Source organism: Eleutherodactylus coqui, chromosome 5, assembly GCF_035609145.1.
Source record: "Eleutherodactylus coqui strain aEleCoq1 chromosome 5, aEleCoq1.hap1, whole genome shotgun sequence".
Taxonomy (NCBI): domain Eukaryota; kingdom Metazoa; phylum Chordata; class Amphibia; order Anura; family Eleutherodactylidae; genus Eleutherodactylus; species Eleutherodactylus coqui.
In genome coordinates this window covers 37,034,528-37,062,495 of record NC_089841.1, presented here as the reverse complement: position 1 = coordinate 37,062,495, position 27,968 = coordinate 37,034,528, and the positions used below count along the sequence as shown (strand labels likewise).

Sequence of the window (27,968 nt, the reverse complement as noted above, 5' to 3'; positions counted from 1 at the left end):
CATACTATTATGGTGCAGGGTAGACTGGTACACACTATTATGGGGCAGGATGGAGCGGGACGTACTATTATGGTGCAGGGTGGAGCGGTACATACTATAATGGTGCAGGGTGGAGTCATACATACTATTATGGGGCAGGGTGGAGCAGTACATACTATTATGGTGCAGGGTGGAGTGGTACGTACTATTATGGGGCAAGGTGGAGGGGTATATACTATTATGGGGCAGGGTGGAGCGGTATATAGTATTATGGGGCAGGGTGGAGTGGTACATACTATTATGGTGCAGGGTGGAGCGGTACATACTATTATGGCGCAGGGTGGAGCGGTACATACTATTATGGCGCAGGGTGGAGGGGTACATACTTGTTACGTGTGCTGCTGAGACATTTTGTACTACTGAGCTTCCTAGCAGCACAGCCCTCACAGGGTTAATTGATTGAGCTGGCTGGGTTTGGTACTTCCTGCTGGCAAATCATCTGGGTCTGTGCTCACATATAAACCCAGCTCCTGGTCAGTCTCTGTCTGGTGTTCAGGGTGAGCAGTCACGAATCCTTATCTGTTGAAGCTTGCTGTGTGATCTGTGTATTGCTGATTCATGTCCGTTTGTTCGTTTATATTCTGTTAGTTTTGTGTTAGCTTCCTGTGTGACCTGCTATCTGTGTCCTGTTGCAGCGTTCTGTGTGAACTGTGTCCGGTTCTGCTGGGCTCCTGGTTAGTGTAGGGACTAGCGGTATAGCCAGGAGCCGTGAAGTGGCCCGCTAGCTGTCATGTTTTGTACAATATGTCAACTAATACCTGGTATTTATATTCAGCTTATCATCTCTTAATAGTGGTTGCATTTTGGCTGCTGTATGCCATGTATTCTGGCTCTGTGTGTCCTGTTATTCAGTCCCTGTCATGTGACATGTGAATGCGTCCTGTTCTGGTGCGTGGCTCCTAGGATCAGCTAGGGCCCAGATGTGAAGACCGCTGGGCTGCCCTTATTGGGCAATTGCCCCGCTTAGGTAGGGCCTTGCCATGCTCCCGTGTAGAACCGGGTCAGTTTACATGAAACCCGTGTGCGTACCCAGTCCTCCTCTTGGTCAAGATCGTGTGCGCCTTGTGCGTAGTTTGCCCACACGATCGTAACAATACTATTATGGCGCAGGGTGGAGCGGTGCGTACTATTATGGCGCAGGGTGGAGCGGTGCATACTATTAGGGAGCAGGGTGGAGCGGTGCATACTATTAGGGAGCAGGGTGGAGCGGTGCATACTATTAGGGAGCAGGGTGGAGTGGTGCATACTATTATGGGGCAGGGTGGAGCGGTGCATACTATTATGGCGCAGGGTGGAGCGGTACATTCTATTATGGTGCAGGGTGGAGCGGTACATACTATTATGGCGCAGGGTGGAGCGGTACATACTATTATGGCGCAGGGTGGAGCGGTACATACTATTATGGCGCAGGGTGGAGCGGTACATACTATTACGGGGCAGGGTGGAGCGGTACATACTATTACGGGGCAGGGTGGAGCGGTACATTCTATTATGGGACAGGGTGGAGCGGTACATACTATTATGGCGCAGGGTGGAGCGGTGCATACTATTATGGCGCAGGGTGGAGCAGTACATTCTATTATGGTGCAGGGTGGAGCGGTACATACTATTATGGGGCAGGGTGGAGCGGTACATACTATTACGGGGCAGGGTGGAGCGGTACATACTATTACGGGGCAGGGTGGAGCGGTACATTCTATTATGGTGCAGGGTGGAGCGGTACATACTATTATGGGGCAGGGTGGAGTGGTACATACTATTATGGTGCAGGGTGGAGCGCTGCATACTATTATGGCGCAGGGTGGAGCGCTGCATACTATTATGGCGCAGGGTGGAGCGCTGCATACTATTATGGCGCAGGGTGGAGCGCTGCATACTATTATGGCGCAGGGTGGAGTGCTGCATACTATTATGGCGCAGGGTCAAGCGGTACATACTATTATGGCGCAGGGTGGAGCGGTGCATACTATTATGATGAAGGATGGCTAACATCTTAAAGTTTTACCCTTACGTTGAGTTCTTGTTGTTTTTTTACATTTCCGTCGCTCGCACATTGGCTCATCTTCTTTTCCTTCAGGTCCCTTCAATATATGAACATCTTTTGATCTCTTCTGTGAAACAGAATTTTCCGAACTGACTATTCAAAGATGAAGGAAGACATGAACAAGATGGCCAAAAGTTTAGTAAGTCTCTTCCGAGAGATCATCTTCCAGCTTACTGGAGAGGTGAGAGATTCTGATGATGTCACATTACATCATTCTTATCTATGGTAACAGATGATGTCACTGGGGAGGTGATGGACTCTGGAAATGTCTGATGTGATATTTATTATTGTCTCCTCATATACAGGATTACACAGTAGTGAAGAAGACTTCTAGTGATGGCTGTCGGGCCCCTGTGTGTGATGGATGGGGAAGACCCCTGAGCCCAATCACAGAGCCCCCACCTCGCCCCCTGATACATGAGGACATCAATGTACAGAAGATTCTAGAACTCACCAACAAGATGATTGAGCTGCTGACTGGAGAGGTGACGCTGCAGGGAATGCTGGGACATTATACAGTAACAGCACTGGAGGCTTTTGGGTGATAACTGAATATTGTGTTGTCAGGTTCCTATAAGGTGTCAGGATGTCGCTGTCTATTTCTCCATGGAGGAGTGGGAGTATTTAGAAGGACACAAGGATCTGTACAAGGAGGCCATGATGGAGACCCACCAGCCGCTCCCATCACCAGGTAATAGACAGGACTAAATACACGGGGACTTTATTATCTCTATGTAAAAAATGACTTCAGTGTCTGTCTGTATTTCCTCCAGTTGCATCCAGTAAGAGAAGCCCACCAGAGAGATGTCCCCGTCCTCTTCTTCCACAGGACAATCAGGTAGATGGAGATGTCCCTCTGATCTGTAGAAGGCTGTGAAGCTCTTGTCTTCAGTCTTATTAGATGTCTTCTACTTGTGTGATGAGGCCGGTGGAGATGGCAGGATTACCGCTGACCAGAGACATTACATGTTGTCAGGATCTTCTCCCAGTTTTCTGGCGGTGGAGACTGCTGGTGGGAATAAGGAGCCAACAGGTTGGATTTATATCTATCTGCTCCTTTATTTCCCCCGAGACAAGCAGCGGATGTGTCTGGTAGCCGCTGATCTCCTCCACTGAGACAATGTGCTTTTCTTGTCATGTAAAACCTTCCACACGACTTCTCCAACCGCCTGCTGACTTTTACAATATTTGTCTTCCAGCTTTTGTATCCGGAAGAAGATCTGACCGATATTGATGATACAGTAACAATTGTGACAGTCAAACAGGAGTTTGAAGAGGAGATTCCTACAGGTAACAGCCCAGGTGAGTAGTAACCACTAAATACAGCAGAGAGGAGTCACAGATTCTCCTCAGTCAGCGGCTGCAGATATGTTATTCTGTGGTCTGTGGGATTATTGGGGATGACAGATCCTGCAGTCCGGGCCCCGTCCTCCCAGCTGGTTCATCTTGTAAGCCTGTTAGTGAAAGTGGATATATGAGACTGCGGGCCCCCAGTCACTAGGGCATTGTAGGTAGGTAGGTATTGTAGATCAGCACACAGGAACTCAGCATACTCTTTGCATGATAGAATCATGCTCCTTTATTACTCCATCAGTTACAAAGAAGTGCTGCAACGCTTTGACCTATTATAGGTCTTTGTCCAGCATGCTGTGTGCTGATCTACAATACCTATATGCTAGCAGTTGGAGGGTCTTCATGTCCGGACCTACTGATCGGATCATGTCATGTACCACCTGTGTCTCCTTTCCTTATGGACAGTGTGATTGTGCTGCTGTCTACACCTCACTTTCCTTATTAGATGCAGGCCCCCAGTCATCAGGGCACTATGACTAATGACCTACAAAATTTGACCATTTTGGCCGACCATCATTTAAAGAAAATTATATACAAATGGTATTTCATGATGGCCGATAGAGACTGTCTGCCAAACGTCATCTGTCAGGTTGGAGTCTTTCATCTTTTGTTAGGACAATCTACATGTGTGGCATGATCAGACACACACAGCTTATCATCTCTCACTTTAGTAACATAGTAACATAGTAACATAGTATGTAAGGCCGAATGAAGACATTGTCCATCTAGTCCAGCCTGTCTATCCTACTGTGTTGATCCAGAGGAAGGCAAAAAACCCCAAGGCCAGAAGTCAATTGGCCCTTTTGGGGAAAAAATTCCTTCCCGACTCCCTAATGGCAATCAGACTGTTCCCTGGATCAACCCTTAATAGTTCCTACCTGCCTATATACCAGGATTGACACTTAAACTAAAATTTATATCCTGTAATATCCTTCTCCAGAAAGACATCAAGTCCCCTTTTAAACTTCTCTATGGATTTTGCCATCACCACTTCCTCCGGTAGAGAGTTCCACAGTCTAACTGCTCTTACAGTAAAGAACCCCTTTCTGTGTTGGTGATGAAACCTACTTTCCTCTAATCGTAGCGGATGTCCTCTTGTTACCGTCGTGGTCCTGGGTGTAAACAGATCGCGGGAGAGATCCATGTGTTGTCCCCTCATGTACTTATACATGGTTATTTGGTCGCCTCTTAACCTTCTTTTTTCTAGAGTAAATAGTCCCAATTTGGATAGCCTCTCTGGGTATTCCAGTCCCGTCATTCCATGTATTAGTTTAGTCGCTCTTCTTTGAACCCCCTCAAGCACTTTGAACCCACTTTGCATAAGACCTCTCGCTGATCAGCCAGTTTAATCTCACATGCTGACATTGGACTGTTCATATGAGTGATCGGACATAGAATTATTTTAATCCATTCTGGCCAATTCTTGTCTCATGTGTGACCAATGTAACAACTAGTTAGTACAGGAACCTCCTCTGTATTCTAATCGTGTTTCTTGCTGTCTTTTGTTGGTACTCACACTTCTGCCTTCTTGCCGCACCACACGTCCTTTCCTCCTGCTCTACCCTTTACATCCTCTCCCTTCAATGTCTTCTCCTCACACTGACAACTGACGCTTATGTACACTTGGAATTACTCTGACTGGAATTCCTCCACCAATCACACACCTGTTGCTGGGTGGTGAAATGTCCAATCAAAATAATGCTCCCGACAGCCAATCGGAGCGAGATGCTGCAGATTGTCTGGCAGAATAAATCATCAGTAATTAATATAAAACATTTCCTTTAACCCCTTAACGACTGCCCCATCGGGAAACTACGTCCTCAGAAAGTGGGCCTAAATCCTAGAGGACGTAGTTTTATGCATCCTCTTTGGATTAATGCCCACTTGCCTGAGGACGTGACAGCTCCATGCTGTCAGTGCCCGCAGGTAGCCGACAGCATGGAGCTGTCATCCCAGGATGCGGGCAGTCCCCCCCGGCATTGCGATCGGCGCTAGCCAATGGCTAGCGCCGATCGCAAAAAAGTAAAGAAAACTGTCAAAAAAGTTAGTTCTTCAGCTGCCCTGCTGGATCGGCTCCACCAGGGCAGCTGAAATTACTTACCCGGCTTGTCGGCGGTGTCCCACGGAGATCTCGTCCTCCCGGACCCGCCGGCGGCCTTCTGCGCATGCGCGCCAGACGATGACGTCACGCGCATGCGCAGAAGCCCGGGAGCCCCCGGCAAATTTAAAATCTCCTGGCTCCCGGCTCCTGAAGGTAGCCGGGAGCCAGGAGGTGTTACCGGGGACCGCTGTGAGCGGTCCCCGGGCCCGCGATCGCCGCTATCGATCAGATAGCGGCGATCGCGAAAAAGTTGAAAAAGTAAAAAAAAAGTAAGGTTTCACCTCCCCTCATGGATCGGATCCATGAGGGGAGGTGAAAATACTCACCCCCGGTCCTCTGCGATGTCCCGATGTCCCGGGACCCGAAATCCCGGTCTGCGCATGCGCGCCCGATGATTGACATCGGGCGCGTGCACAGAGGGGCTCGAGCCCCGGGAAATTCAAAATCCCTCTGCTCTTGGCTGCCATGTGTAGCCAAGAGCAGAGGGATGTCACTGGGGACATGATCACTGTCATCCAATGGATGACAGTGATCATTTAAAGTAAAAAAAAAAGTGCAAAAAGTTAAAAAATAAAAATAAAAAAGGGGTAAAAAGTAAAAAAAAAAAGTGCAAAAAGTTAAATAAAAAAAGTTTTAAAAAGTTTAAAAAACTTGCGTTTCATCTCCCCCCACGGATCATATCCGTGAGGGAGGATGAAATGACGTACCTAAGGCCCGCGGATTTATCCGCGGACCTTACCCCAGCTTCTGCGCACGCGCCCGTCGCCAATATGGCAGGTGTATGCGCAAAAGCCATGGTAATTTAAAATCTCCCTGCTCCTGGCTACAAAACTTAGCCGAGAGCCTGGAGATTTCACGAGATTTCACCGCGGTGAGTGGTTCCTGATCACGTGTTCGCCGTTATCCAATGGATAATGGCGATCACGTAAAAGTAAAAAAAAGGTGAAGGTTCATCTCCCCTCACCGATGCGATCGGTGAGAGGAGATGAAACTTTTTACCGGAGGCCTCCGTATTTGCGCCCCGACACAATCTTCTTCCGTGAACGTTCCCTGATTCTGCGCATGCGACCGCCGGCAAAACACCGGACACATGCGCAGGAGTCGGGGAGCACAGGAAATTTAAAATCTCCTCGCTCCCAGCGACCAACGGTCGCCGAGAGCCTGGAGCAGTGACGGGTGGCCTCGTTGGGCGGTCCCGGTCACGTGAAAAAAAGGTAGCGATCTACCTTAGGTCGGTCTCACATGACCGGATAGGAATTACGGATTCTGCATGCTTCTGATCCGCGGTAATACGCAGATCAATCGCATTGGATTACACAATTTCGCTCACATTAGTGGGTCGGAATTGCGTAATCCACTCGCAGAAAAGAGAACGCAGCATGTTCTATTTTACCGCAGATATCCGCAACATAGAGCCCATTGTGCTCCGTGGTCGCGGATATACCCGTAGCCCATACGCAACTACCTTGTATACGGGCTGCGGGTACCCGCGTCATCGCTAAGCGACGGTGCGGAAAATACAAACAAAAAAATATATATATACTGCGTATGACCGCCTGTGTGAGTAGGCAGTTATGCGCAGTACATTACGCAGCCGTACGCAGGGTCACAGCCGGGCTCACAGCTGGGATCCGCTGCGGGCCTCCGCAAGCTGATTCTGCATACGGCCGTGTGAGCCCGGCGTTATTCAGACCGCTACCTGTAATACGCAATTTACAAGAAGCCCCGGGAACGTTCGCCTTCCTGCAGTTCCAGGAGCAGCTTGTTGAGCGCCTTCTGTGTGAGACCGCCGCACCTCAGCAGGCTTACGGAGACTCACAGAGCGCCACTTTTTACACCCCATCCCCGCCACTGAGGTCACGAAATACCCCCAAAAAGCATGAGAGGAGGGGGGATACCTGGTTTTATAGCCCCATGTACCCATCCAGCCTCCGTAATTACCCTTGTCTTTGGAAATATTACACAGTTCACATTATTACTTTTATCTAAGATTTGGGTAACGCCGAAAAGGGCGGGGGGGGGGGGGGGGGGGGGGGTGGGTGTGTGTGTGTGGGGATATTTTTTTAAGGTGTCAATTTTTATTCCGTACAAGTGGGCAATGGGGCCTGGAATTTATTCAGTTGTGCCCTGAAATCCAACGGATGTTCCCTCCATTACAGGCCTTGCCATGTTTCCTGTAACTAGATTAGGGCCACAATGGGTATGTTTCTGAACACGGGACAAACGGGGGTATCCATTTGGGGGTGAACGTCTTCATTCCTATGTACACTGTACAAAAAAAAATGTTTTTAAATTGACAAAATTGCCAAAAAAATGAAAATCGTAATTTTTTCCTTCTGCTTTGCTTAGATTTATTCAAATACTGTGGGGTCAAAATACGCAATACACCCCTAGATGAATTCATTAAGGGGTCTAGTTTTTAAAATGGGGTCATTTGTGGGGGGGTTTTATCGTTTTGGACGCTCAATGGCTCTATAATTGGGCAATGGGGCCTGGAATTTATACCGTTGTACCCTGAAATCCAACGGGTGCTCCATCCATTATAGGCCTAGCCATGTGTCCTTTAAGTAGATTAGGGCCACAAAGGGTATGGTTCTGAACACGGGACAAACGGGGGTATCCATTTTGGGGTGAAAGTCTTCATTCCTATGTGTGCTGTACAAAAAAAACTGTTTTTAAATTGATACAACTGCCGAAATAATGAAAATTGTAATTTTTCTCCTACTGCTTTGCTTAGATTTATTCAAAAATTTTAGTGTAACAATACACAGTACACCCCTAGATAAATTCGTTAGGGGGTCTAGTTTTCAAAATGGGGTCATTTGTGGGGGCTCTCTGTCGTTTTGGCCGCTCAAGGGCTCTACAAGTAGGCAATGGGGCCTAAATCACCTTCATGCTAAATTTCTGTTCTGAAAGCCACCGATTACTCCTTTCATTTTGGGCCCCGTTGTGCATGCAGACAAAAGATTAGGGCCACAATAGGTATGTTTCTGAACACGGGACAAACTGGGGTATCTATTTTGGGGTGCAAGTCTTCATTCATGTGTGTGCTGTACAAAAAAAGCTGTTTTTAAAATGACAGAATTGACAAAAAAATGAAAATCACAATTTTTTCTTTTTGCTTTGCTTCAATTCTTTCAAAAACTGTGGGGTCAAAATGGGCAGTACACCCCTAGATAAATTTGTTAAGGGGTCTAGTTTTCAAAATGGGGTCACTGGTGGGGGCTTTCTTTGGTTTTGGCTGCTCAAGAGCTCTACAAAAGTGCTATGGGGCCTAAAACGCCTTCAAGCAAAATTTATGTTCTGAAAGACACCGACTACTCCTTTCATTTTGGGTCCCGTTGTGCATCCAGACATAAGATTAGGGCCACAATGGGTATGTTTCTGAACACGGGAGAAACGGGGGTATCCATTTTGGTGTGTAAATCCTCATTTTCATGGGCTCTATAGGAAAAAAATATGTCTTTAAAATGACATATTTGCAAAAATATGAAATTTTATTTTTTCTCCTCTAAATTGAATTAATTCCTGAAAAAAACTGGTGGGGTCAAAATACTCATGACACCGCTCAGTGAATACACTAAGGGGTGTAGTTTTTAAAATGGGGTCATTTGAGGGGGTATCTATTATTCTGACACTTATGAGCCTTTGCAAACTTGGTTTGGTGCAGGAAAGCAAAGTGTTCCTCAAAATGCTGAAAAGTAATGTTAAATTTGTATGTCCTCTAAATGGTTAAAAAAAACACAAAAGTTTTTCAAGTGTGCATTCAGAATAAAGTAAACAGATGGAAATATATATCTTATCAAAAATTTGTACAGTATGTTTGGACATATTTGAGCTATTACGGTTGAAAATGTGAAAAAATGACAATTTTTTCAAAATTTTTCCAATATTGGTACTTTTAATAAATATACACAAATTATATCGGTCTCTTTTTACAACCTAAATGAAGTACAACATGTGGCGAAAAAACAATGTCAGAATCACTTGGATATGTAAAGCCTTTATGGAGTTATGCTACGTTGAACGACGCATGTCAGATTTCCAAAGTTTGGCTCCGTCACTAAGGCGCAAACAGGCTTCGTCACTAAGGGGTTAAAGGCACATACACATTTAAACAACAGTAAATACATTTACTTTCTGTAGTGCCCAACTCTGGGCCACTACACTATTACTACTGGGGCCAATATAGGGGAAACTATTACCACTGGAGCCACAGTATGGGCCAATATAGGGGATACTATTACTACTGGGGCCAATATAGGGGACACTATTACTACTGGGGCCAATATAGGGGACGCTATTACTACTGGGGCCAATATAGGGGACGCTATTACTACTGGGGCCAATATAGGGGACGCTATTACTACTGGGGCCAATATATGGGTCACTGTTACTACTGGGGCCAATATAGGGGACACTATTACTACTGGGGCCAACATAGGGGACACTATTACTACTGGGGCCAACATAGGGGACACTATTACTACTGGGGCCAACATAGGGGATGTTATTTCTACTCGGGCCACCAGTATAGGTGGTCACTATTACTACACGGGGTGGATTTGCTGCAGAATTCACAGTAGCAGCAAAGTGGATGAGATTTTGAAAATCTCATTGACACAGGGTTTAAACTATCTGTACAAAACCCGTGCGGATGACATGAGGGGCGGGATTTAATTCTGCAGCATGTTAATTTTAAATATAATGTATATCAATAGCCCACCCAGCGTTTTTTTAACAGCCCTGTCCTTTTTATAAAAGCAAAGGTATAAATCATATGTTCTGATAAGCCACCTCCTTAACCCCTCCCCCAATCACACCTTGGGGCTCCACTGGAAACTTTTACTTAAAAAGGGCTCCATGTCTGAAAAAGTTTAGGAACCATTGGTCTAAAATATCAAATAAGGGCTGATAAATTGCAAAAAAAATACAAAAGTGTAGATATCTACCACTAGACAGACAGGGCTATTGGTATGGAGACAACCCCTGAGCCTCTAGTCACAATTAAATGAGACTGAGGTGCAACGGCATAGGTCAGCCAAAAAAGGACCATCAGTGATGATATTTATGGGATGGGAAATATGCTAACCACTCAATGTCGTTTACCTGGCTCCGTGCCCATGACCTAAGGACTATGTTGGGAAAACCATCCAGCAGTTAAGGTGACGTATCCTTGCACATGTGGGAAATATCAGACAAGATGAGGAAACCCCTCTAACATCCCCCATAAGAACCCACCATCAAGGGGATGCCAAATTAGTATCTTTCCGTAGAATTGAACAGATACGTTCAAATGGTAGATCCAGAGATATAAATAAAAGACTCCTACAAACAGAAGCTTCTTGGATATTTGTATTGCAATGTCCAAAAAATTGAATATATCAAGTATGGCATTATTTATTATGCACAGTGAATGCCGTAATACAAAAAAATGCAGAGATTGAGATTTTGTGTCCCCACACAACGCAAATGACCTTTTAATATAGAGTAATTAAAAAAAATGGTATGTACCCTAAAATGATAGCATTAAAAAAAAATTTGTTGCCACACAAAAATACAAGGCCACACAGAGCCCTATCAATGCAAACATAAAAAGTTATAAGGTCATAATATGGTGTCAAAATTAGAAATATAAGCCCTACCCCAAAAATCATCAAGCTAACTCCCCAAGAAGCGCTGTCTCCTTGGTCCCTGTCCGTCTTCTTCTGTCTTTCTGGTGACCAGTGATTTAAAAATCCCTGCCTCCTGAAAGCGCTGCCTCTGCTTGGCTGAGTTCTGTGATAGGTCTGCGATCGATAAGGGGCGTAAAGTTTCTTTAACATGTAACTAATTCTCATTCCTTTAGAAGAAACGTTTTCTGATCAGAGGGCAGGTTTGTTTAGGATCCAATCTTGCTTTTGTTTTTCCGGTCCATTTATGGGGATTCCCCAATCTTTAAGAGCTTCCTCTCCTGCTGATGCTCTGTAAAAGACATGTTTGTTTCCCTCTTTGTTGACAATTAGCTTTGTAGGAAAACCCCATTTATAAGCAATGCTAGCTTGTCTGAGAGATGCAGTTACGGGCAGAAAGAGCCATCTTGATTGTATTGTAGTTTGTGATAGGTCCATATAAAGTTGGACTTCGGAGAATAGGCTAGGGAGAAAGTCCATCTTTCTTGCTGCCAGCATCAATGCTTCGCGAGGGATTGAATCGGAGAGCAACCTGGGCTTATGGAGTCTGTGGGCCCTATCTATGGCCAAGTCATGGGAGACTGTGTCTGGCAGAATTTTTAAATTTCGTAACTTAAAGGGGTTGTCAACGGGTTTTTTTTTTTTCAACCCCCCCCCCCCCCGTTCGGCGCGAGACAACCCCGATGCAGGGGTTAAAAAAGAACACCGGAGAGCGCTTACCTGAATCCCCGCGCTCCGGTGACTTCATACTTACCTGCGGAAGATGGCCGCCGGGATCCTCTCCCTCCGTGGACCGCAGCTCTTCTGTGCGGTCCATTGCCGATTCCAGCCTCCTGATTGGCTGGAATCGGCACGTGACGGGGCGGAGCTACACGGAGCCCCATTGAAGAAAGCAGAAGACCCGGACTGCGCAAGCGCGGCTAATTTGGCCATCAGACGGCGAAAATTAGTCAGCTCCATGGGAACGAGGACGCTAGCAACGGAGCAGGTAAGTGAAAAACTTTTTATAACTCCTGTATGGCTCATAATTAATGCACAATGTACATTACAAAGTGCATTTATATGGCCATACAGAAGTGTATAGACCCACTTGCTGCCGCGGGACAACCCCTTTAATGAAATCCTGGAGTTCAAACACAGAAACTCTCAGGAACTCCACAAATTTTACTATTGTTCCACCTGCTGTGGGCTTCAATGTCTGCCAATTTGGTTTTAAGTTTTTACTTTGTCGTCTTCCAATGAGTAATGAAAGTCTATCAAATTGTGTGATTTTGCAAACTCGCTCAATTTTGTTTCAGTGTGGTCTACTCTGCTCCCCAGTTCCTGGATAGAAGTGTTAACAGTGGTAGATATGCTTTTAATATCAGCTTGAATAGAGCCTCTAATAGCCATAATTATTCCTTTAATAAAGATTTTTGTAGAAAGCTGGTCTGATGACTGATATGATCTTTTGTGAGCATGCTTTCTCCTCTTCTCCACTAGTGGCTGCAATCTTCAGCATGGAGGGCGCTACCGTCTTGGATGGACTCTCCCATGCTGGGAAAAACAAAGCCAGTTTCCGTGGACTCGCGTCTTTTTTTTTTCCTTTGGCATCCCGCTCTCTGACCTTTTTAAAAGTCTGTCCTATTAAGATTGGATGCCCCGGTTGCGCTGTAGTTTGTTCTGAAGGAAAGGTCTCTAGCTCAGACCTCCATCTATATGCCATGCCAGGCCGCACCCCCCCACCCCCCTCCTCCCTCACAAGAATATTTATGATTTGCCACTGAGCAATTTAGTCACAGAGTGATGACAGGTACACTGATACATAAACCTATGAATATGAAAGCTGCAAAAGAACAACCTGGTGGCCAAAAATGATTTACTGGTTCTCACTTTGAGGTCTGTTAGATTGTGATGTTTTTTCACCACTTTCTTAGTTAATAAATGCTATGTAACTTGTAATTAGCAATGAAAAGTGTATACATAGAAATGTTATAAATAGAGATGAGCGAACGTACTCGGTAAGGGCGATTTCGCAATCGAGCACCGCGATTTTCGAGTACTTCACTACTCGGGTGAAAAGTACTCGGGTGCGCCGGGGGCCGGGGAGAGGCGTGGCGGCGCGGGGGGTAGCAGCAGGGAACAGGGGGGAGCCCTCTCTCTCTCCTTCCCCCCCCCCCACTCCCCGCTGCAACCCCCCGCGCCGCCACGGCGACCCCCGAATTTTTTCACCCGAGTACGGAAGTACTCGAAAATCGCGGTATTCGGGCGAAAAAGGGGCGCGGCCGAGCACGTTCGCTCATCTCTAGTTATAAAATATCTATATCATTCTTAAGGTTGCTTCAATAAAAAAAATAGTAAAATCACCTTTATTTTTGGCAGATAATGGTATTGGGAGCCCAGAGGGACGTCTGATATCTGCAGATTGTAAAGCAGAGGATTGTGGTATCACACATGATACATATGAAGAACCTGCTATTATCCCAGATATCCCTTCAGTTCTTCAAAGCAAAGAGTCATCATCTGATCCTCTTATACAGGTCCCACTTTCTAATACATTACTGACTGAAAGGCAGAAGAAAATTCACAGAAGGGGAAAAGATCTAAAAGCTCACACTGGGGAGAGGTCCTATTCATGTCCAGAATGTGGGAAATGTTTCGCTTGGAAATTATATCTTGTTAGACATCAGAGAATTCACACAGGTGAGCAGCTGTTATCATGTTCAGAATGTGGCAAATTCTTTACCCAGAAATCACATATTGTTATATACCAGACTAGCTGATATACCCAGCTTCGCCCAAGTTAATTTTGTACTGGTATTTATCTGGTATTCACACGGAAAATCTTATGAAGTTTTGGTTACTTTAGAGATACCGGGAAAAAAATATGTTCATCATTTTGCATGGTTCTTTGCGTTGCCCAGGAAACACCACGGGGAGGTAACCATGCAACGTTTCCTTTATATAAAATGACATTGGGAAGTGAGAGAATTAGATTCCGTACATAAAATTTGGACGATAATTCTTTTGCGCTTAGAATTGAATAATCAAGTTGGGACCCATTAGCTTTTCCTATTTATGACATATTCAATGCCTGTGCCAAATTTCAAGTTGCTATGACATCAGAAAGTGAGAGAATTAGATTCCGTACATAAAATTTGGATGCTAATTCTTTTGCACTTGGAATTGAATAATCGAGTTGGGACCCATTAACTTTTGCTATTTATGACATATTCAATGCTCGTGCCAAATTTTACATTTCTATGACATTGGGAAGTGAGAGATTTAGATTATGTACATAAAATTTCAACACTGATTCTTTTGCGCTAGAATTAAATAATCGAGTTGGGACCCATTAACTTTTCCTATTTATGACATAATCAATGCTCAGGCCAAATTTCATGTTTCTACGACATCGGGAAGTGAGAGAATTAGATTCCGTACGTAAAATTTGGACACTCGTTTTTTTGCGCTAGATTTAAATAATCGAGTTGGGACCCATTTACTTTTCCTATTTTGGACATAATGTATGCTCGCGCCAAATTTCATGTTTCTATGACATCGGGAAGTTGGAGAATTAGTGGCGAGTCAGTCAGTGAATCAGTGAGTGAGTGAGGGTTTTCGTCTTTATATATAGCGATAGATCACAGAAGGGAGAAGCCATATTCATGTTCAGAATGTGGGCAAATGTTTTTGTACTAAATCTGATCTTTTCATGTTCTATTAAATCAGATCTTAACAAACACCAGAGAACTCACAGAGGAGAGAAGCAGTTTTCATGTTCAGAATGTGGAAAATGTTTTACTTCAAAATCAAGTCTTGTTCAACACCAAAAAAGTCACACGGAGGAGAAGCCATTTTCATGTTCAGAATGTGGGAAATGTTTTAGAGTGAAATCAAGACTTGTCAGACATCAGAGAATTCACACAGGAGAGAAGTCATTTCCATGTTTAGAATGTGGGAAATGTTTCTCTACTAAATCTGATCTTGTGATACATCAGAGAAGTCACACAGGGGAAAAGCCATTTTCATGTTTAGAATGTGGGAAAGGTTTTGGACGTAAATCACAACTTGTCATGCATCAGAGAACTCACACAGGAGAGAAGCCATTTTCATGTTCAGAATGTGGGAAAGGTTTTGGACGTAAATCACAACTTGTCATGCATCAGAGAACTCACACAGGAGAGAAGCCATTTTCATGTTCAGAATGTGGGAAGTATTTTTCTTTTAAATCAACTTTTGTTCACCACCAAAAAGGTCACACAAAGGAGAGGCCATTTTCATGTTCAGAATGTGGGAAATGTTTTAGAGTGAAATCAGACCTTGTCAGACATCAGAGAAATCACACAGGAGAGAAGCAATTTCTATGTTTAGAATGTGGGAAATGTTTCACTAATAAATCTGATCTTGTGATACATCAGAGAGGTCACACAGGGGAAAAGCCATTTTCATGTTCAGAATGTGGGAAATGTTTTAGAGTGAAATCAAGACTTGTCAGACATCAGAGAATTCACACAGGAGAGAAGCCATTTCCATGTTTAGAATGTGGGAAATGTTTCTCTACTAAATTTGTTCTTGTGATACACCAGAGAAGTCACACAGGAGAAAAGCCATTTTCATGTTCAGAATGTGGGAAATGTTTTAGAGTGAAATCAGAACTTGTCAGACATCAGAGAATTCACACAGTAGAGAAGCCATTTTCATGTTTAGAATGAGGGAAATGTTTCATATTGAGATCACAACTTGTCATACACCAAAGAAAACACACAGGAGAGAAGCCCTTTTCATGTTCACAATGTGAGAAATATTTTAGAGATAGAGCAGTACTTGTCAGACATCAGAAAAGTCACACAAATGAGAAGCCATTTTTGTATCCATAATCTGGGAAAAGGTTTAGAGATAAAGCAGAACTTGTCAGACATCAGGGAAGCCACACAGGTTTTTTATTTCAAAATCAAATCCTGTTCAACACCAAAAAAAGGTTGCACAGCAGAGAAGCAATTTTCATGTTCAGAATGTGGGAAATGTTTTAGAGTGAAATCACAACTTGTCAGACATCAGAGAAGTCATACAGATGAGAAGCCATTTTCATGTTCAGAATCGGAGAAATCTTTTACCCGTCAATTAAATCTTCTTAAGCATCAAAGCACTCACACATTGACGGAGCTATTGTTTTTTTCAAGCATTTTTTATTCTTGTGCCTTTTACATTTAAAATGAAATATTTACAGTCGTAGTAATGTTGCATGTAATACAAGAGAAAGGGAAAGTGCTATAGGGCTCTGAAGGAAAATTTATTAAAGCTCTTGAGGCAGTTTTTTGGAATAAAATGTTGCAAATTTTGTCACACTTGTTATTGCACAAAAAATAGTGACTTTTTTTTCGTCTTACACAATGTTTTCCACTTTTCTATAAATTGGGTTGACTTAACAGCATGGGACATTTATCCTGCGGCCCAACATATTTACTATGATTTGCATGAAAAACTGGCATAGATTAACCCATTGAGTGGCACGCCTGGAAATTTTCCGGGATGAGTTCCACTGCCCATAGTGATATAGCCTGGTAGAAGATTTCCGTGCTATGTTTCACTATGGGACCTGCAGAACACATTGCCATAAGCTGTGGCAGTGTGCTCTGCCTGTACAGTCCCTCACAGAACAGTGCAGGACTTTGAAATAAGAAGCAGGGAGATATTACCGATCTGTCGGCAATCTCCCATTTCTAATTTCAAACTCCTGCACTGCTTTGTTTACAGGTTGCCATGGAGACCATCGGGTTGTCAGAAGCCAGTCTCTGTGGCAGGGAGAGCTGGTGCTTGGCTGTCAGAGGATAACCAGGCACCAGCTCTTACACAGCAGAGAATGGCGAAAACCTCTGATCTCTGCTGTGTTAAGCCTTTACATGCCGCAGTCTTTGCAACTGCGGCATGTAAAGGGATGTCCCCATTGGACCCCTTGAATGTGATCAGAGGGTCCTGATGGGTTTCTATGGAAGTCCCCCCCAAAGGACAAAAATGTAAAAAAAAATTAAAATAAAAACACTTTCTCCCTTTTGACTTTGTAAAAAAGAAAAAAAAAATTACACATGTGGTATCCCTGCATTGTAATAACTCAGAGAAAGAAGTTAGTACATTATATTAACCCCTTAATGACGCGGCCCCTTTTATTTTCTTCCCCTTTGCTTTTTTTCCTTCCCCCGTTTTGAGAAATCATGTCTCCTTTATTTATCAACATCGCTGTATGAGGGCTTGTTTTTTGCGGATCAGGTTGTATTTTTCAATAATGCTATTTAATGTACCATATAATGTACTGAAAAGCTTTTACAAAAATCTAAGTGGAGTAAAATGAAAAAAAAAAAAAATGACATTCCACCATCTTTCAGTGCGTCTTGTTTCTACGGCACACAAACTGCAACAAAAATGCTAACTTTATTCTGAGGCTTAGTACGATTACTACGATACCAAACGTGTATAGTTTGTTTTTTGCTGTAGTACCTGTATTTTTTTTTCCAGACATGTAATTTTTAAATATTTTCTGCTGTATCTTTTTCGCGCAATAACGTTTTTATATTTCCATCAACATAGTTGAGCGAGGGCTCATTTTTTGCGAGATGTCCTGTAGTTTACGTTGGTAATAATTCAGAATAGATACAACTTTTTGATCGCTTTTTATCGCATTTTTTCTGAGAGACAGAGTGACTGACTGAGGCCTTAGTCACACGGGCGTTTTTTCGCGTGATTTGCGCATCGCATGATGGATGCACATACGCAAATCGCGTGACTGGCGCCGAAAAATCGGCCGAAAAAAATCGCCCGAAAATCTGCCCATTTCATTAGAAACGGGCCAGAGCTGTCCAGCGCATTGCATTCAATGGAGCCGGCAATACAGCCGGCTCCATTGAAAGCAATGCGCTGCGGGCGAGCGCGGGATGAATTGTCGGGAAGGGTTTAAATATATAAGCCCTTCCCTGCAATTCATCCTAAAATGTGTTAAAATGAAAAAAAAAATTGTATACTCACCTTTCCGCTGCAGCCGGAGTCCAGCCGTGGCCGCTGTCAGTTCTCCTGAACTGCTTCTCGGCACTATTCAGGCGGCGGGGCTTTAAAATCCCCGGGGGCTTTAAAATTGGTCACAGCCTGACCAATCAGAGGCAGGGCTTACTCACATGAATTCATGAATGGGTGAGTGACTGCTGCCTCTCATTGGCTCAGCGGAAGCAGCATCAGAGGTGGATTCATAGATGCCAGAAATGTAGCAGAAAGTAGCTTCGTTTAAAAGTGAAAAAAATACCTTTATTTCCGCGGTCATATAACAGCGACGTTTCGACCCGATTGTCAGGGGCTTTCTCAAGCTGCTCTAAACACACACCCCCTTACCCATGGTATATATAGACATAAATAGCCAATCACCAACACAACATTGATTAAAATCTCTCTTAACCCCTTAACAACGGCCCCATCTGAAAACTACGTCCCGCCTAAGTGGGCTTTAATCCTAGAGGACGTAGTTTTATGCGTCCTCTTTGGATTAATGCCCCTCAGGCTCTGGACGTAACAGCTCCATGCTGTCGGTACCCGCAGGTAGCCGACAGCATGGAGCTGTCATCTCGGGCTGCGGGCAGTCCCCCCCCCGGCATTGCGATCGGCACTATCCAATGGATAGCGCCGGTCGCAAAAAAGTAAATAAAAAGTTAAAAAAAGATAAAGTTTCAGCTCCCCTCATGGATCGCAACCATGGGGGGGCGCTGAAACTGCTCACCCAGGTCCCCGGCGATGTCGGCGGCCCTCCGGTGTATTCTGCGCATGCGCGCCAGGAGAAAAGTGGCGGCGCATGCGCAGAAGCGGCAATCGCCCGGGAAATTTAAAATTTTTCCCATCTCCCGGCTACCTGCAGGTCGCAGAGAGACAGGCGATGCCGCCCGGGGCCGTGGTGACTGATTCCCGGACCCGCGATCGCCGTTTACCGGTGGTAGCCGGTACAGATACAGATATACAGATCTACAGATAGCCGGGCGCCAGTAGATGTCAGTGGGGACCGCGGTAAACGGTCCCCGCTTCCGTGATCGCCGCTATCCCGTGGATAGCGGCGATCATGGAAAAGTTAAAAAAAAGTTGAAAAATGTATAAGTTTCATCTCTCCTCACGGATCGGATTCGTGAGAGGAGATGAAAATAGTCCCCAAACGTCCCTAAAGACCCCAGAGCGATTTGTTCCAGGAGAGAGATAGCAGCGAAAAATCATGTCCGATATTGAGTGAAAAACACAGAAAAAAAAAAACAGCCGTCGTCCCATAATTACCGCCCCTCGTACCCTTATTACCCCGCTATACCCGCGTCCGTTTTTTTTTAATTTTGGGGGGGGGAGGAAATATTTTTTTTTATTTTGTCTATCTCCTCACCCTGTCTTCGCCACCCCTCATACCCTAATCACCCCCAATCATTTTTTTTTACGTCCATTTAATAAAAAATTTATAAAATGGATCATAGGCGCTATACCGCAGAGCAAGCGTACGCGATGCTCATCGCTTCAAGTTCTGGTAGCGATGCTACCAGTGACTCGGGGGCGAAATTTTTTTTAAGCGACGACTCAGCCTCTAGCGCTATGGAGGCTGAGGTAGTTGTTGGGGCAACAGGGCCAAGCATGGCGGCGCCTGCCACTGCGTGGATTAACGCAGATTTATTTTTGCCCCGCATTTACCGCACTGCCTGACATAAATGCGGAGGTCGCTAATTTTACTCTATTTCATTTTTTAAATTTATTTATAAGTGATGCCGTCCTGGATCTTATTGTCCGGCAGACAAACACCTATGCCGGACAGTATATTACCGCGCACCCCGCGTCGTTATACTCCAGGATGTGGACCCCCATTGACATCCCAGGAGTAAAAAAATTCCTGGGAATTGTACTTCTTATGGGACTCGTAAAAAAAACATCTTTACGGTCCTATTGGTCTGCTAGCGCCGTTCACGCAACACCTGTGTTTGCGTCAGTAATGCCGCGCCAGCAGTTCAAAAACACCAATGGATTTTTCCCCCTCGCCGATAATACGCAAATTCCCCCCAGAAATGACCCCGAGTATGACCGCTTGTTCAAGTTGAGGCCCCTTATTATTTTATTAAAAGATTATTTTAAAAACATTTATACCCCAGAGAAAAATTTGGCGGTCGACGAGTCGCTCATGAGCTTCAAGGGCCGTCTATCTTTTCGCCAGCTCATTCCATCAAAACACGCTAGATATGGTGTTAAACTATATAAAATTTGTGAAAGCGCGAGCGGATATACATCCGATTTTTTTATTCGTGTGGGAGCTTGTGGGCCCTTTTTTAAATAAAGGCTACCACATTTACACGGACAACTACTACACCAGCATCCCCCTGTTTAAGGCATTACATAACGCAGACACAGGTGCCTGCAGAACGGTGCGCAGAAATGTAGTAGGGTTCCTACAACCCCTAGTTTCCAGACGCGTGGACAAAGGAGCGTCTTACACGCTGGCAAAGGACCCCTTACTTGCGATAAAGTGGTGCGAGAAAAAAGACCATTCACACAGACGCCTGCGTTGCAGTAAGGGAGAGGGGGGCTGCAACGCAGAAAATAAAACCGGTCTGTGTGACTGATTATAACAAATTTATGGGGGGGGGGTCGATTTATCCGACCAGGCGCCTACAACCATACCTGGTAAAAAGAAAAACGTGTGCGTGGTATAAGAAGGTAGCGATCTACCTAATACAGATCGCTACCTATAACGCGCACATCGTCTATAAGTTATCTGGGGGCACGCTGAGCTTCCTCCAGTTTCAGGAGGAGCTCATCGAACATCTTTTATTTGAGACCACCACACCTGGAAATGCATTGGAATCCGAGGAGGTGCGAAGGCTCACAGAGCGCCATTTTATGCACCCCATCCCTGAAACTGCGGGCAAAAAATACGCTCAAAAAGGGTGTCGCGTCTGCTCAAAGCAAGGGAGGAGGAGGGATACGTGTTTTTATTGCCCCACGTGCCTATCCCACCCTGGCCTTTGTAATTACCCGTTTCGAAATGTATCACACCGTTTTACATTATTAATTTTACTTTTTTAATTTCTTTATCACTTATGCCACCCTATAATTTATTGTCCTGAAACGCCAAAAGGAGGGGGGGGTTTGCTTTTTAGGGAGTCATTTTTATTTAGTTGCGCCCTGAAATCCAATAGGTGGTCCTCCATTATAGGCCTAGCAATGTGTCCTGTATGCAAATTGGACCTATAATGGGGGTATTGCTGAACACAGAACAACTAGCGCTATAAAGTTTGGGGTATGTCTCCCCAGTTTTCCTTGCTTAAAACAAAGAAAACTCATGAAAACTACAAATTTATGGAAAAAAAAATGACACAATCAGCTAAAAAAATCAAAATTGGGATTTTGTTCCTTCTGCTTTACTCAAATTCATTCAAAAATTGTGGAGTCAAAATACACAGTACACCCCTAGATGAATTCATTAAGGGGTCTAGTTTTTAAAATGGGGTCATTTGTGGGGTCCCTCCATGATTTTGGTCGTTCCAAGGTGCTACTAGTGTGTTATCGGGCCTAAAAAGCCTTCAAGCAAAATTTCTGTTCTGAAAGTCACCGACTACTCCTTTTATTTTGGGCCCCGTTGTGTATCCAGACATAAGATTAGGGCCACTTAGGCTATGTTTCTGAACACGGAGCAAACGGGGGTATCCATTCTGGGGTGCAAGTCTTCATATGTGCGCTGTACAAAAACCCTTTCTATTAAAAAGACACAATCACCTAAAAAAATCACAATTGGGATTTTGTTCCTTCTGCTTTACTCAAATTCATTCAAAAATTGCGGAGTCAAAATACACAGTACACCCCTAGAGGAATTCGTTAAGGGGTCTAGTTTACAAAATGGGGTCATTTGTGGGGGTCCTCAATGGTTTTGGCAGTTTAATGATTCTACAAGTGAGCAATGAGGCCTGGAATTTATTCAGTTGTGCCCTAAAATCCAATGGGTGTTCTCTCCATTACATGCTTCACCATGTCCCCAGTTAGCAGATAGGGGCTACAATGAGTATGTTTCTGAATGCAGGACAAACAGAGGTATCCATTTTGGGGTGCAAGTCTTAATTCATACATTCGCTGCACAAAAAAACTTTTTATTAAAATTACATGCTTGGCAAAAAAATGAAAATTGTGATTTGTTTCCTCCTCCATTACTCAAATTCATTCAAAAAATTGTGGAGTCAAAATACACCCCTACATAAATTCGTTAAGGGGTCTAGTTTTCAAAATGGGGTCATTTGTGGGGGTCCTCAATGGTTTTGGTCGCTCAAGAGCTCTACAAGTGTGATATGGGGCCTAAGGAGCCTTCAAGCTAAATTTCTGTTCTGAAAGCCACCGACTACTCCTTTCATTTAGGGCCCCGTTGTGCATCGAGACATAAGATTAGGGCCACAATAGGTATGTTTCTGGAAACAGGACAAACAGGGGGATCCATTTTGGGGTGTCACTCCTTATTCTCATGTGCACTATAGGAAAAAAATATGTCTTTAAAATGACATATTTGCAAAACTGTGAATTTTTATTTTTTCTCTTCTAAATTGCATTAACTCCTGAAAAAAAACTATGGGGTCAAAATACTCATGACACCCCTCAGTGGATACATTAAGGGGTGTAGTTTTTAAAATGGGGTCATTTGTGGGGGTAGCTATCATTCTGACACCTATGAGCCTTTGCAATCTTGCCTTGGTGCAGGAAAACAGAGGGTTTCTCAAAAAGCTGAAAAGTAATGTTAAATTTGTATGTCTCCTAAATGGTTAAAAAAAAACACGAAAGTTTTTCAAATGTGCATTCAGAATAAAGTTAACAGATGGAAATATATACCTTAGCAAAAATTTGTACATACAGTATGTTTGCACATATTTGCGTAATTACAGTTGAAAATGTGAAAAAAGACAATTTTTTCAAAATTTTGCCAATATTGGCACTTTTAATAAATATTCATAAATACTATCCATCTATTTTTTCCAACTATATGAAGTACAACATGTGGCGAAAAAACAATGTCAGAATCACTTGGATATGTAAAGCCTTTACGGAGTTATGCTATGTTGAACGACGCATGTCAGATTTCCAAAATTTGGCTCCGTCACTAAGGCGCAAACAGGCTTCGTCACTAAGGGGTTAATCCCGATAATATAAGTGTCGCATCATTGGAGTATGCAAAGATGTTCGTAACTTGAGGTGCCCCCACTTCCTCCACACTTTGTATGCCCAAGCTCATAGTGGGTGCTCGCAGCTATGGGTCCAATTGTAACAGTCTAAGGCATAAACAGGTTGTTGCGGCACTTCCACAATAGGAGACAATTATAGTCACTAGAGCTATTGACCGGGCGTTAGATGCAAAGCTGAGTTCAGATGTAGACCCCACATCCAGTACACTTTCTTCAGATAAACGGTAGACCAACAGCATCAGGGGTGTCAATAAGATAAGTTGATAGTCTTCGTAGGTATTAAAACTCCATCTTTAATTCATCTTGCATAGTAAAATACTTGTCGAGCGCCCCCCGAATCTTTTCGTCCAAGTAGTCAGTTACTCGGAAAAAGCGGGGCTCGAGTGCAAAAACACCCGGACCGAGTAGATTCGCTCATCTCTAGATATTACAAGAGACACAGAACAAAGCAAGAACAAAAATGAACACTACAAGAACGAACAAAACAAGTATCCAGCAAGAAAACAAAGGGTAAACTAACAAACATAATGTCATCGGAGGGGGACAAGCAGACGCCCCTCAGGGGTGAGGCAGGGCCGTGTGTAAGTATCCCGATAGTTAAGGTGCGGCTGCAGCAGAGCAAGAGGCTTGTTAAAGCGATCCATGTTCATTCTGCAGTGAGCGACACATTTTTCATTCTGTCTCCTCAGACCAGCGTAAAGACTTGCAAAATGCCCCTTTTGCGGACGCTGCTGGACGATTGGGTTACCCAAATGCATAGTAACATAGTAACATAGTATGTAAGGCCGAATGAAGACATTGTCCATCTAGTCCAGCCTGTCTGTCCTACTGTGTTGATCCAGAGGAAGGCAAAAAACCCCAAGGCCAGAAGCCAATTAGCCCTTTTGGGGGGAAAATTCCTTCCCGACTCCCTAATGGCAATCAGACTGTTCCCTGGATCAACCCCTAATAGTTCCTACCTGCCTATATACCAGGATTGACACTTAACCTAATATTTATATCCTGTAATATCCTTCTCCAGAAAGACATCAAGTCCCCTTTTAAACTCCTCTATGGATTTTGCCATCACCACTTCCTCTGGTAGAGAGTTCCACAGTCTAACTGCTCTTACAGTAAAGAACCCCTTTCTGTGTTGGTGATGAAACCTACTTTCCTCTAATCGTAGCGGATGTCCTCTTGTTACCGTCGTGGTCCTGGGTGTAAACAGATCGCGGGAGAGATCCTTGTATTGTCCCCTCATGTACTTATACATGGTTATTTGGTCGCCTCTTAACCTTCTTTTTTCTAGAGTAAATAGTCCCAATATTGATAACCTCTCGGGGTATTCCAGTCCCGTCATTCCATGTATTAGTTTAGTTGCCCTTCTTTGAACCCCCTCAAGCACTGTGACATCTTTCCTGAGCACCGGTGTCCAGAATTGTACACAGTATTCCATGTGAGGTCTGACACGTGCCTTATATAATGGAAGGATAATGTTCTCGTCCTTCGCCCCTATACCTCTTTTGATGCACCCCAAGACTTTATTTGCCTTTGCAGCAGCGGACTGGCACTGGTTACTCCAGTTTAGTCTATTATCCACTAATACCCCCAGATCCTTTTCCATCTCACCTTTCCCTAGTGGTACCCCATTAAGTGAATATTGGTGACATCCGTTCCTCCTGCCTATGTGCATAGTCTTACATTTTTCAACATTGAACTTCATTTGCCATTTTCCTGCCCAAGCCCCCAGTTTGTCCAGGTCCGTTTGTAGCCGCACATTGTCCTCCGTTGCATTAATTATATTGTATAATTTTGTGTCATCTGCAAATATTGATATTTTGCTGTGCAGCCCCTCTATCAGGTCATTGATAAATATGTTGAACAGAGTGGGGCCTAATACTGAACCCTGTGGCACCCCGCTAGCGACTGTGGTCCAATCAGAGTACGAACCATTTATTACCACCCTCTGCTTTCTATCGTTGAGCCAATTTTTTACCCACTTACACACGTTTTCGCCCAGTCCAAGCTGCCTCATTTTGTATATTAGCCTATTATGTGGCACGGTGTCAAAGGCTTTAGAGAAGTCCAGATATACAAGATCAATAGATTCTCCCTGGTCCAGCTTAGAGCTTACTTCATTGTAGAAACTGATCAGATTTGTCTGACATGAGCGACCCTTCATGAATCCATGCTGGTGAGGAGTTATTCCCTTAATCTCCTTGAGGTACTCATCGATGGCGTCTCTCAGAGTCCCCTCGAAAATTTTTCCCGTTACTGAAGTGAGACTTACTGGCCTGTAGTTACCAGGCTCACTTTTGCTCCCTTTTTTGTAAATTGGAACCACGTTGGCTATGCGCCAGTCCAATGGTACTACTCCGGTCTTGATAGTGTCTAGAAATATTAGGTATAGCGGCCTAGCTATCTCGTCACTTAGTTCCCTTAGTATCCTTGGGTGTAATCCATCTGGGCCCGGTGATTTATCAATCTTAGTTTTCTTTAGACGCTTCCGCACCTCCTCCTGCATTAGGTATGAGATATTTTGTGAGGGGTTCGTTTTATTCCCCTGCATCTCGTGTGGCATTTCCTTTTCTTTGGTGAACACACTTGAGAAGAAACTGTTTAGTAGATTTGCTTTCCCTTTGTCATCATCAATGATTTCTCCTGCATTGTTTTTTAAAGGGCCAGCGCTCTCCCTGCAAATCCTTTTGCTGTTTATGTAGTTGAAAAATAGCTTCGGGTTGTTTCTGCTCTCTTTTGCGATCCGTCTTTCTGCTTCCTCCTTGGCAGTTTTGATCGTATCTTTGCATATTTTGTTTTTTTCCCTGTATGATTTTAGCACTTCTTCGCTGCCTTCTTGCTTTAGTAGTTTGAACGCTTTCTTCTTTTCGTTTATTGCCCCTCGTACTGTCTTGTTGAGCCACATTGGTTTCCTTTTAGCTGAGTTTCTTTTATTTTTAAAGGGAATGAACTGCTCACATGAGGCGATTAGGATCCTTTTGAACTTTTCCCATTTTTCCTCCGTACTGATATTTTTGAGGATGTTGTCCCAATTAATGTTACCGATAGTAGTTCTAAGCTCATCAAATTTTGCTTTACTAAAGTTTAGTTTCTTTGTCTCTCCCCGATAAGGCTTCCTATTGATTGACAGCTGGAAGTTGATTATATTGTGGTCGCTGTTCCCCAAGTGCCCCTCAACCTGCACGCCCTTTATACGTTCCGGTTTGTTAGTTAGTACTAGGTCCAGAATGGCCCTCCCTCTTGTTGGTTCCTGCACAAGTTGGTTCAGGTAATTGTCTTTAATTACTCTCAAGAACTTATCTCCCCTGTGAGATTTGCAGGTTTCATTCTCCCATGTTATATCTGGGTAATTAAAGTCCCCCATGATAATTACTTTGTTTCGTTTTGACACCTCTTCTATCTGCCTTAGTAGTAAGTCTTCAGTTTCTTCTGTTGCTTTTGGTGGTCGATAGAAGACCCCTATCAGGATTTTGTTATTTTTTCCTCCCTGTATTTCTACCCACAGAGATTCCACCTGTTCGTCTCCTACCCCTATATCCTCCCGTAGCCTCGGCTTCAAGTTCGATTTGACGTACAGACATACCCCTCCCCCTTTCTGGTTCCTTCGGTCTCTTCTGAAGAGATTGTACCCCTGCAAATTCACCGCCCAATCGCACTTATCATCAAGCCATGTTTCAGTAATTCCGACTATATCATAGCTTTCATCAGTCATTCTCGCTTCAAGCTCACCCACTTTACCGATCAGACTTCGTGCATTCGTGGTCATACAATTTATATCATTTTTTTTGTTTTTTAAATTTGTTTTGTTGCTATTCGTACTTATGGCTGATCTATCAGTTCTAACTGTACTAACCCCACCCTCTGCTCGTCCCCCATTCCCTTTGCTTGGACCCGGATCGCTAATTACACTGGCTACCCCACTATTTCTCAATTTACCCTCCCCCCCAGTCCCTAGTTTAAACACTCCTCCAGCCTTCTAGCCATCTTTTCCCCCAGCACAGCTGCACCCTCCCCATTAAGATGCAGCCCGTCCCTACGGTAGAGCCTGTAGCCGACCGCAAAGTCAGCCCAGTTCTCCAGGAACCCAAATCCCTCCTTCTTACACCAACTCCGGAGCCACTTGTTTACCTCCCTAAGATCCTGCTGCCTTTCTAGTGTGGCTTTAGGTACAGGTAGTATTTCCGAGAAAACTACCCTGGAGGTCCTTGCCCTGAGCTTGGACCCTAAGTCCCTGAAATCATTTTTGAGGGCCCTCCATTGACCTCTAACTTGTTCATTGGTGCCAACGTGCACCATGACTGCTGGATCCTCACCAGCCCCTCCCAGTAATCTGTCAATCCGATCCGTGATGTGTCAAACTCGAGCGCCAGGAAGACAACAAACCGTTCGACGATCCCGGTCTTTATGGCAGATTGCCCTCTCTGTCCCCCTAATAATTGAGTCCCCCACCACTAGAACCTGTGTAGCCTGCCCTGCGCTCCCCATCCCCGTCTCACTGGAGCAGTCATCCCCCTGGCGTTCAGAGGGCGTGTCGTGCTGCAGTGGTGCTGGCTCTGTAATGGCATCCC

At 44.3% G+C, this 27,968-nt stretch overlaps 1 pseudogene; it reads left to right on the top strand.

The window, feature by feature from the left end:
* The window catches only part of LOC136629224 (zinc finger protein 585A-like), a 161,154-nt pseudogene that overhangs the window by 98,189 nt on the left and 34,997 nt on the right, over positions 1-27,968 (top strand).